At 37.9% G+C, this 12,264-nt stretch overlaps 1 protein-coding gene across 1 annotated transcript in view; it reads left to right on the forward strand.

Annotated features, from left to right (window-relative positions):
* galnt18b (UDP-N-acetyl-alpha-D-galactosamine:polypeptide N-acetylgalactosaminyltransferase 18b) overlaps nt 1-12,264 on the forward strand; it is a 72,749-nt gene that overhangs the window by 46,401 nt on the left and 14,084 nt on the right. The gene's annotated exons all lie outside the window — the stretch shown is intronic.

The raw sequence follows: 12,264 nt of genomic DNA on the forward strand, positions 1-12,264 counted from the left end.
AGTGATGTTATCAATGTTAACAGGCTTTGACAGGAACAAGTGAACATAGCAGAGGAGATTATCTCAGCAATGTACCCCGAACGCAGTGTGACGTCCTCTCTCTTTTGTAGTGTCAGCTAAAATAAATCATCTCTACTAATTAATTCTGAGTGATCACCTTCATCCCCTGGTGACCCCACTGAAGCACAAGGGGGAGTAGTCAGTGTTAAAAGGCAGTGTTACTGTTAGCAGTGATGTGTGAAGAGAACCTCGAGATTGTTCAGCGTGGATAGAAACACTGTGTCAGTACTAATGCTGCGCTGCTTTCACATGCTATACTTAATTTGTACAACATCACCAGCTCGGACTTGATGAAAATCAGCAGTTGTTAGTGGGTTAGTTCAGCAAAGAGGCCATGTTGTGCTTTTTTGGGTTTTCTCTTTTCTGTAGTACGTTTTATAGGTTTTGTGCAAGTAAATGGTCTGCAAACGCTAAAATCCCAAAGTTCCCTCCAGAGGGAGTTTCTTTACCACACACTCCCCGTTTTGACTTTAGTGGTACTATCCATGTTGTTTACTTGCTTGGTTTTGTTTGACTAAAGGAACTTGCCCTAGCCTGAAGGTAAGTGCAGTTTAGAGTTCAGCAATGTTTTGGAATCGGAGGGTGACGCAGCGAGCCAAGAGCTACGAGACTGGAGGACCCTGGCTTGGCCTCAGATTAGCAGTCCCAGAGAGCCCAGCAGGGTCTGTCTGTCTGTGTGTCTGTCTGTCTGCAGTGTATTGGTCATGCCTGCAGACCACCTGCCAGCACACAGACTGGCTGCTGACGGATCCTCAGAGACAATCTCAAACCAGGCCAACACCTACAGGCTTTGGCTGAAGCTTGAAGGGGAAGTCCTCCTGGGCAGAGTGAGGGTGAAATTAGCCGCTGCTCTATGTTTATATTTGGTCCCAAAGCTGTATGTCTCTATCATAGTGTACAATAACTACCATTGGATTCCGCATATTGATACAAACGTTTATTTTATTTGTCTGTGTGTCCTTCGCGCAAATGCAGTAATGAATGATTGCGCTTGATTATGAAAAGGGCGTTTCAATTCCTGTGTGAATTAATCAGAGTCTTTTATTTGAAGATTACACATTAACAACACATTGTTCCAATGTGTAACAACACATTATCAAAAAAACTGCATTAATTGATAATTCAACTAAATGTCCAGCAAAACGTTAAGTGGATGTATTTTTTTCCATAAAGCTGTCATAACCAAACTGATTCTGAAATTGAAATGAATGCATTTTTTTGAGTCCAACACTTGAGTTTAGTCAGACAATTCATGTTTTAAATGTTTATTTACAGCAGCATATGTAGTTTGAGTTTGGCGTTGAGGTTCCGGCCTCATCACTCCCCGCAAATATTATTTACGTAGATCATTGAGGAGTGATTATTATATAACAAGCGCCAGATTACGGAGATTGTGTTTGGTTGGTTGTATTATGGAGTAAAGCATATCACGTGTAGATGTATCATTGGTGTTGGAGTTGACTGCCTGAACTAGCACAAAGGTTTCGCTCCATTAATGGCGGCAGCTTAAGGATACATTAATCAGCTGTAAAAGAGAGCCTTTTAGTAAAAGGTTATCAACCCTAAGCCTTTTTATTACTAACTGTAAGTGTTGCTCTTTTCCTACATTGATATCCAGTTCAACCATGAGCTTAAATCCAAAATAAACCTGAACATATTACAAATTGCTAAAAGATAATCCTGGGAAGCATGGTCCTTGCTAAATATAAAACACAGTGCAACAGTACCTGCTCTCTTTTTGAACTTTAAGTCACAGATATTTTGTTTTATAATGAACGTGCAGCAAACCTAAGATATTGTTTTTATGAAAGGATCATTCAAGTCAGACTGTACGGTGGAAATTGGACAGGACCTTGTAACTGAATAATAATACAAATGATTTCCCGAAACACCTGTGAATACTGGGTGTTGTGCCAGTGAAGCCAGCACGGATAAATGCATCACGAAAAAAACAACAAAGCCGACATCATCACTCTCACCAGTGCCAGGAAGGTTGTGTTGAAAAATGAGGATCATTGAAGGCTATGAAAACAATTATGACACGGGCTTTGTGCATGGTATTTATGGACTGGCAATAAAACACCATTACTGTCATCACAGCGATTAACACATTATATTTCACCCAAATATTCAGCCTGCAATTTGTATTCAATATAAGTAATGTCTAATATTGAGCATATTAAAGTAAAGTATTGTCATTATTAGGACCTTGGCAGCCTGCACAATGTGATCAACTACCAATTTACAAAACAATTGATCCAAACATAAATGTAGATGATCTGTTGCTATTAACAAATATATTTTATCTGTAGCGCTTTGACATACTGTATGTATGAGATATAAAAGTGCAATGGAGGGCATAAATGCAAAACATACATATTTATAAGCTCAATTTAAATATATCACAGCAGTAGTAAAACATGGTGTAGGACTTTGACATATCTAAATATGCTAAATCTATCTGTGGTAGCTTTTTATTACAGGCTCTTAACGTTAGCCTACTTTTTTGTCTTAATTGCAGTATATCTTTTATTATAACAGTATCTGTCAAATATTTTCATGTCACCACATTTGCGAACCGTAAATACTGTAGATGTTGGATGAAGCTGTCTCTTGTTGATCTGACAGGTACATGAACACTGTCAGAAACAATACATTAAGCTACATTAAAACGTGCTGGTTCGACCTTTTTGTCACAGATATTTTGATTTAGAGGTGTGTTTAATCAAGGCAAACATGGTTTGTTCCTTAATGACTGTGAGTCTGTAATTGTTGTAGAAGAGCGATGATTGAGTTTCATGACCCTTGGGCTACTGAAAATCTATTGCACCCCGCTGAGTAATCTCAGGCTAACAGGACAATCAATGAGAAAGTATTTTCTCCAACAGAGTAATGTGAATGGTAATGTAGCTCTCTGGTATCAAAAGAACATAGTCTATATGCAATATAAAGACAACATTGACTTTAACATTTGAGACTAAACATTTCTAAGATTCGTATTAACAGTTTACAGTTGACTGGCTTTCAACAAACAACTGTTTTATTACTCCGGCTCATTTCTTTTAGAATTGATTTTTAGATTATTAGAATTACCTACAATGTTTTACATGGCAGATCTCTAGAGTACATCATTGAACTTATAACTACACTTTTTAAACCATGCCATCCTTGTTTTACACTGAATTACGTTATGTATTACATATTACAGACAAAGCTACACATTACACACATGAAGCATGCATGTTGTTATCATGTTGAAAATTCCAATTATGATGTATAGATTTAATCAAATATGCATTAAATTGGTACTATAGTCAATTATAAGTGTATTTAATGTCGATAGAAAAACTAAACTAAAATGAAAACCAGGAAAAACGAAGATTGTCGTAATAAATAATTCTTGATTTGATTGTTTTCTTATTTTTTTGACAAGATGGAGCTGATGGTGAGAGCTCAGCTGTTATAACTGGCCTGGGGAAGTAATTTCACCATTGTGGAGAAAAGTTAAGACTGGCATGAGAAAGGAGTGAGAGAGGAGGGAAGAGGGATGGTTGTTTCCGTTACGGTCTTATTGCCCTGGGCAGGGGGGGAGTGATATTGGAGGACAGGGTCAGCACAGTGCGGCTGCAGCAGAGGGGATGAGTTTTCAAGTTTTTTTAAGACACCCTCTGGATGGGAAATTCAGTATCACAGACTGAATACTAACACTCAAACATGGATCCCCATGGAGAGAGGATGGATCGGAGTTGACAGATTTGACAGTAGATGGCAAACCTGCTGGATCAGGTTTTTAGGCGCAGTATTGGCTTTGTGCAGTATTAACTCCATTTTCAGCTTTCACACTTTCTCCTGAGCTCTTTTTCCTGTATCTCTGAATTCATATTTATCAGTGGACAATCTTTCTTTACCCTTATACCTCTGATAACGTATTATTCATGAGTTTGTTCTGCCCTGCATACAGTTTTATTGTGATATCAAAATGGATATGTCATGATTTACATATTCATCACCTCAAATATACATTTGAGAGGTCCACATACAAACGCAGCTCCAGAGGTAACTTGAATATTTAAGTTATCACATTTTAAAAAGCTAAAACTTGGATTCTTTGTTATCAACAAAACATTATGTTTTATATATAATCTAATTGGAAAAGATTGTGTGGTCTTATGTATGAAGTCTTATAAATGTGTAGACAGATAACTTGCTTGATGAATGTGTGATATGTTTCACCCCAGAAGGTGTTGTTCTGTGTGCAGGAAGTGAGTGCTTGTCAGATTCACACATCTTTGAGCTGATGATAACACTTGTGAGGAGGAAGGAAGCTTCTTAGATTGAAAAATAAATCAGGTCCCTAGTCAAAAATATATTTTTTTCTCAGTGGGTTCAGTTTCAAGTCAAGACAGGAACACTGTGCTCGTTTCTGTTCAGACTGCAGGCTTTTATTTGTGGTTAATAAACGCCCCTCAAGTGGTTGCAACTGGTGGGATTTCCTCTGTAGTTGTCATTAAGACTTACATTATTTATGGTGTTGCTTCTGGAGATAAAATCAGTCTACAGCGATCACGGCAACATTTTAGAAAAGGGATAACGCACTCCTCTGTTGAGTTTAAGGCTAGACTTGGACTAGTGGAAAAACATATCTGATTTTTAAATGTAAATCCAAACATAATTAAATTCTATAAATATTGGTATACATGTAAAGTTATTAAATATCACTTCCACTGTGAAACTGTAATAGCTTTTGACTGCATAACTGAGTGCAGATTTTTAAAGATGTAATGTAAAAAATTATAATAAGACAACAAGAATAAGTCTAGTTATGCTTAAAAAAACGTCCCTGGGTAATTAGATAACACAAACAACCAGAGAAACCCACTGCCATCTCTTCCCTTCTAGAAAGGTTCCTGTTTCTAGTTAGATGGGATGTGATGGTAAGTGGTACATTAATAATTCAAGGCTATGACTCTTCACATGACTGTCTGCTTGGATTACTGCAGCCCTGTCTCCTACAAATTACATTTATATGCATTTATTCTTCATTAGCGATTTATGTTCAAGGGCAACATTCAGAGCCAAGTGAGGGTCAGCAAAAATAATAAAGGCATGTAGAACATTTACCATCAACACCGGCAGCAGGGCTTTTTTTCCCCCATGTCAATTTCATAATCTGCACTTTTTTTAAGGATTTGGAGGGTCAGTAAGTTACGTTACAAAGAAAAAGAAAAACATAACGGTTTTCCAGAGGTATCAACCGTGCAAATAGTTTGATATAATGTGTCTTGTTTTTTAGATATCTGTCTATCTGAGACTTCTGCCTCCAACCAAATAGAAAAGAAGTGAATGAAACGAGCAATAATTAAAAAAATCTACAATAAGACACAATGTCATATGGTCAGATGTTTGCTGTAGAACTAACATGTGTACTGAATAATTGAGAAGCATTTTTAAATCTGTTTATTGTAGGGTTACATGAAAAATTGAATATCTATAAATACTGCAATTATTTGTATTTATTATGAGATAGGTTGTTCCGCCTATAAAATATGGAAACTGTTGCCAATCAATGTATACTTTTGAGTTTTTGGTCTAGTTGAGGGGCCCAGAGGGCTTTAGTCTCTACAGTCCTTTTAAGGCATGGAACATTTTAGACTATCTGTTACAAAGTGATGGCAACAGCTCTGGTATGTGAATGTTTTGTATAAACTATTCAAACATGACCAGACTTTACTGATGCTCCTGTTGTATTTCACAACTGGTGCGGGAAAGGGCTTGCTGGCACCAACGCAGAACAGCGGTGTGGTGTGAAAAATATTAATGACGCTCATGCTGAATGAGTGAGTGGATTTTAAAACTTATTTAGCCGCTGATTGACTGATAATCTCTGTGCTGTGATTAATGACCATACTGTATGAGCATGAAGGACGCTGTCATAGGCTAATCAAGCCTGCAGAATCATTTTCTCATCAATGTCATAATTTATTATATAGAGTAGTACTTTTGTTTGCTATATGTAAAGCTCTTTTCAGCTCGGCTCAGAATCTGCTTCTTTTGGCAAAGCATGTTGAGGCATTTAGGGAATTTGACTCCAATGACTTAATTTAATGTATGTGCACACTTACAGTAGGCCTATCACAATACTTACATCATCAACTTATGGTACAATTCATAGACATTTCCTTGATAATGTGTCTGCTTTCCTCTTCCAAGCTCTGGGCATTGTATGATTTCGCAGACATTCAATACTTTTTTGTTTACAGAGCCTGAAGGTTCCTTTTTATTCATTATTTAGGGTGTGTGGTTTTTCCTTGTTCATTGCTCTTTAATAGGCGGTACTCAAATGGTCATAAAATGGGACAATATTTACATTTCTGGGACATTATTATCGTCCAGCAAAAGTAATCATTGTGAAAGGCCTACAGTATGAACACAGCGCTAAGAACAGACTACACATATATAGAGCCAAAACAAAGTCAACAAAGCTACACAGAAATAAGCAAACAAAACAATGAGGTATTTTATATATATTTATCCCCATGTATACTGGTCAAAATGCTGCTGTTAACTGTATGCAGGGTCACAGAAAGGGCAAGATGGTGTGGGAGTGTAAGCAGAACGCTTTCTGGAATAAATATTGTATTCGTAATGTAATAAGGAACAAACTGTAAGTGCATATGGCGGATGGCTGTTTATGTATATACTGTATTCATAAATTACATAGGGGCATTTCGTACAATAATAACTGTGATATTATCATTTGTAAAAAACAAAATGTATCTGCACTTATTGTTTTATAATATATGTTTATCCACCTAAACGAACTCTTAATGACAGTGAAGTAGGAAGAAAGGGTTCTTGACGTTAACTGCTCTGCTGGATGTTAGCACTGGAGGAAGTTTGAAGTTTAGTTACACCTATATTATCATATTACAACTTTTATAAAACGTGATATCCAAAATTGGCAGCAGAAAACTTGTAATGACTTGAGTTTTGGTCAGAGATGTTGTAAAGTTAGTGAAATACATCACACAATCCAAACTTTGTGTTTCTGGAGGCTAAAGGATAGTGGCTGTGTTCTCCTTTAAATGAGTCCGCATTTCTTTGGAGAGGATGGCAAATGTAACCTCCTCCTCCTCAGAGAGAGCTGATACACATCACTGGAAACAAATGCTAATTGTCTGCTTTGCTTCCGCTCTGTCCTTTGGGCATCAAGAGATCAACCTCTGCTTTACTTTCAAAGTCTGTGGCTCTGATCGAACTTGAATATTAACATAATGCATTTTGGGGAGGTTGAGTATTTTCTCTTAGCTCACGTCTTATATTCTGAAATTCTTGCATATGTGATGTAGATCTAAGCTTTTCTCGCATACAAAAAAAACACAATGCAGTTTGAAAGACCTACAGAATAAATGGAACTTCATACATTTTATGAATAGTTTGATTGTGTGCTATTTTGAGCCAGTGATAGCATTTCTTATCATAAAATACTGAGGAAATGTGAAATGAATGCAGTGGGAAATATTTCGGTGTTAGGGCTTCTCGGGTACAAGAGAGGTGGTGCAGAGAGATAAAAGAAAATAGCTTCAGATACAGACAGGTATGATAGGAAAAAATTAAATGATGAGGCAGAATAAATCACCGCAATATATGGTTCCTGAGCTTCTGCCCCCCCTGATGGGTGGCTTCTGAAGGTTTTGTTTCCTTTTTCTGTTTATTTTCTCTTAAATTGTGACAATCATCAACAAGGCATGCAAACTTTCCCCATCAGAATGCTTCTAACATCTTTACTTTAAATATTTCTTTGTAAATTAGGTTTAAGCAGGTTCGGGTCACATATACAATAACTTTGTTGTCTCCAGTTTCCAAGCCATTTTTTATTTGCTTTCTCAATTTAATATCCATTTTACATTGTGTCATCAAAAAGATAGTGACATGGTTTTAAATGTAGTGATGAGCAAAACTGATCCTTTTTTGTTATGTTGAAATCTTGCTAAATATTATATTCTGAGAAACATCCTATGCTTCTATCATATCATTACATTGAGTGGTGTTCAGATGTGTGTCAGTATTTATTAACGCGGACGATGTTTATCATCAATGCATCCTACCTCATCATACCCCGGCTCCATCTTGAAATTATGAGTCATGGCATGACTGATGCATCAAGTCATGGTTCTCCAGCCGGCCAAGCTTTATACAGGACCCTATCGTCTTTTTGTCAAATGCTCTGGGGTCCCAAATTCGTTCACTAGTCTGAATGAGAAGCAGCATCCTGCAGCATCAGCGAAGAACTGGAAGCGTATGTGTACTATTACCCATCTTGCAGTTCATTTTTATATAGGTACTGTAAAGTTATTTTGCAGGAATGCACTTGTTCTGTCATTTTACTCCATGACTCTTGTCCAAAAGCTGAAATAAAAAGAGTAGCATTTAGAAGCTTTTGAATAACAAATTAATAGTGAGATACTGTTACATGTAATTAGTGAGCAGGTAATAGTTGGAACACATTGTGAAAAGTATGAAGGGAAATCACTCTTTCTTGATTATAGGGTATAAGGGTCATTCTTTTATAGTAGGTTTTTTCTTATTATAGAGGGGGTAACAATTTGATAAGCACCACCCCCTTAATTACTGTTGCTTCTCCTATCAAGCTGTACTTTCTCATCAGCAGCATTATACAGTTTACAATGTTAAATTGGTTACAGCTGCTTAGCCGTGATTCGGCAATGAAAGTCTCTCCATAATATCGAGCTTAGCAATCATTAGGATATATTGGTGGAAATGTGTATATACAAAGCTGCAGAACTTTGACATGGGGAATAGCATACATGAGAAGCTTTATAATATATGAATGAACAGCCAAGAAATGTGGTTTGAGATGCGTATTGTAAGCCTTCATCCTGTTTTGCCTGTGAAATGTTGATATCCGTTGTAACTGACAGGACTTGAAGCTGCCGCTGTTCTTAGAGAAGAAGCCAAACACAAACATGTTTCAGCCGCCTTTCAAGCCTGCAGGGGGTGAGCGCTTGACGCTCTAAAGATAGATTTTGTGTGAAGTACTTTAAGGCAGCGAACCATACACAAACAAGGTTGCAAAAACATTCATGAACTTATTAAGTAGATTAACAATCCAATCATTATGCTTGAGATTGCATTTGATGTTATTTCATTTGACATATTGCTGCACCATAAACACTGCATCATTATGCTTTATGTCTTCAGAGACTTTGTGAACTCATCAAAATCTACTTTAAGCCAAGAGACGCTGTGCTTGGAAACTGGCACCACTGCAGACAGAAAAATGAATCGAGCACTTTCACTCGCATTACATTTACATTAAAGGTATTTAGCTCTTGCTTTTATCCAAGGCAAATGATGATGAGGGCAGTGAAAATTAGCACAGGCTGATGGCGCCCTGATAATAGATCCAAGCAAACGCTATACTGTAATGTGGGACCTCTTCTCTGAAAGAACAACATTTGAAAAAGAACAGCTATATCAGATTCAGACAGAAGCGTTCTCGAAGAAGATTTGGCACGAAAAGGGGTGTGAAACAAGTGGGAGAACGGGACGTGAGGCATTTCTTGAGGAGATGAGTTTTTAAGTTTACAAGGAAAGGGAGTTGTTGTGCTGTCCTGACTTAAAATGTTCGATTACTCTGGAGACTGGAGGGAGTGAGGACCTGACTTCTAATAACACAAAGTTGAACAAAAGTGGTGGAGTGGTGATTGTATTTGTTTTTCCGCAGTGTTGGTGGAGTGTGCTACTACCCCAAAATGATGTAGACGGATGTTTTGTAAACCTAATTTGCTATTTACAACAGTTTGACAGCACACAGGGAGAGACTCTCATCCAGATCAGCCACCATCTTGCAGTAAAATGTTTTTTTTTTGTAGTTGCTGTTGAGCCTTGCTTTCCGCTTCAGCAGCGCATTTGAACAAAAGATGTTGACTCATGCATGCAAATTAGATGGTGTTTTGTTGCCACTGTATAAATTGTTGTATTCTGAATGGAATAACAATACATCCGCCCATAGTAATGGAAGACTCAGACTTCTGTGTTGACAGTAATGACCCATTCCTTGTGATTAATATGGAAAAAGGCAGCAAGCAATTAGTGGTCAACTGCAGGGGGGCGTCACACAGGCAGACATATTGAGGCATTTGTTTCATTGTCTGAAGAGAAAGTTGACACTGAAGAATTACGTTTTCACATGTGCTTTAATTGACTTTTAGAAAATGATGGCAGTAATTCCAATGTTTCACTGCCCTGTTTTCAGCTTTGAGAGCTCTTCAAAGTCATGTGTTGTGTTCTGAGGGATTAGACTGCAACTGATTATATTTGTTGTCAAGTAATCTGCAGAATTCTATGCAAGCTGTCAGCAACGCTCAAGGAATGGCAATGTGGGTCGCACCACCACTTTGGTCCAAACTTAAATATCTCGACTGTTTGATGGATGCTCATCACCTTTTAGGTGCACAAATTCATGTTCCCTTCAGGATGTTTATTAACAACGTTGGTTAGTTCATAACTAGGGATGCTCCGATCGATCGGTCACCGATCGAGATCTGCCGATACTCACTCTCTACCGATCGATCGGTGCTCTCTAAACATGCCGATCGCGAGGGCCGATCGCATGACGTAAAATACATGACACTTTTCTCTGTACGCGGCAAAACAAGCTCGCCAAAATGGCTTCACCGGTCTGGCATTATTTTAAGGTGTCCGAAAAAGACAGTAAAATAGCGGTATGCAACGTGTGTGTGAAGCAGAAATCCTGCAGCTCCACCCGCTGTGATGGACCGGTGAGCGGAGCGAAACACACAAGAGTTAGACCTAACACACTTAGCTATTTTATCTACCTCTGGAACAAGCTAAACTAGTTATAAATATGTTTATTCTTCACTGTCGGCCTCACACATTACTGGATCAGCGAGCTGCATGAGACGATACTGACGGGCTGTCAGGAGAGGGAGAGAGGGGGAGAGAGAGGGGGAGAGAGGGGGAGAGAGGGGGAGAGAGAGAGGGAGAGAGAGGAAAAGAGAGCGCTTGCTAATTTCTCCCGTGGTATTATCCAAAGTGAATGTAAACTTGAATAATATACATAATTTGAATGTAATAATTAAGTTGATTGTTGTTTGTGGAAGCTCCAGTGAATGAGCCCCATTAACTGAGTTTTAAACATCACTTTAAATGGAAGATTTAAAGTGATGTTTAAATCTTCCATTTAGGCCCCGCCCACTCGATCGGATCGGCGATCGGTATCGGCGGATACTGATTCCGGCGATCGGCGATCGGCGATCGGACCCAAAATTGGCGATCGGAGCATCCCTATTCATAACTCATCTAGTTCAGAAATGTTCAAAGTCAGTTTCAGGCGATGCTCAGTGAATGATTGACATTAGTTGATACATCTATCATAAGAAGATCACATAGAATAGCCCAACCTAAACAGAAACAACTTCCAACTTCTTCTTAACACAGTTCAAACTAAAGTTCTTAAAAAAAATAACATGATGTTTCTAAGAACAATCATTTAAATATAACAGGTTGACAAGGTGAAAAGAAACACCTGTCTGACTTCAGTAAGTGCAATATAAAGTAATATGAAAATCACACACGTTTTTTATTTTAGAGCAGGATTTGCTCATCTTCTATTTGAATAATTAACCAAAGCACTGGCAAAATACACTACAGTGTAAATGTCTGTAAATATAAGCAAAGGTCTTCTTCATTTGGGTTGGTTGGAAAGTATTACTACTGTAATAATGTATTACTGTATTTACTTCCATCCTTCTCCATATCTCCCTAAATCACATCACCTTGTTGGGCAGCTAGATTTTCATTAACATAGCTACCACGGTGGAGAGTTGGCTGCTTTTCAGATCACATACTTTTGCTTTTAGTAATTTCTGCAGCTGCTGTTGTAAAGTACTGGATGCATAATACATTTGACATACTGTGTATGGGACATACAAAATCATTTTTCTGGCATATTAAACTGGCATAAAATATGTAGGTATGGTTGAACTCTGTATACATCCTAGCGCCCAACCTTCACTCAATAATCTGGAGTTTCATTGTGACGCCAGGACACCAGAAACGCTGCAGAAACGGACCAGTTTCTTTAAAAGCCATTTAATTTAAATACCACTTGAGCCTTTAATTCAATACTTCTTACAGAATATCTACTCAGACTAAGAT

The sequence above is a fragment of the Trematomus bernacchii genome, unplaced genomic scaffold (genome assembly GCF_902827165.1).
Source record: "Trematomus bernacchii unplaced genomic scaffold, fTreBer1.1, whole genome shotgun sequence".
Classification (NCBI taxonomy): Eukaryota; Metazoa; Chordata; class Actinopteri; order Perciformes; family Nototheniidae; genus Trematomus; species Trematomus bernacchii.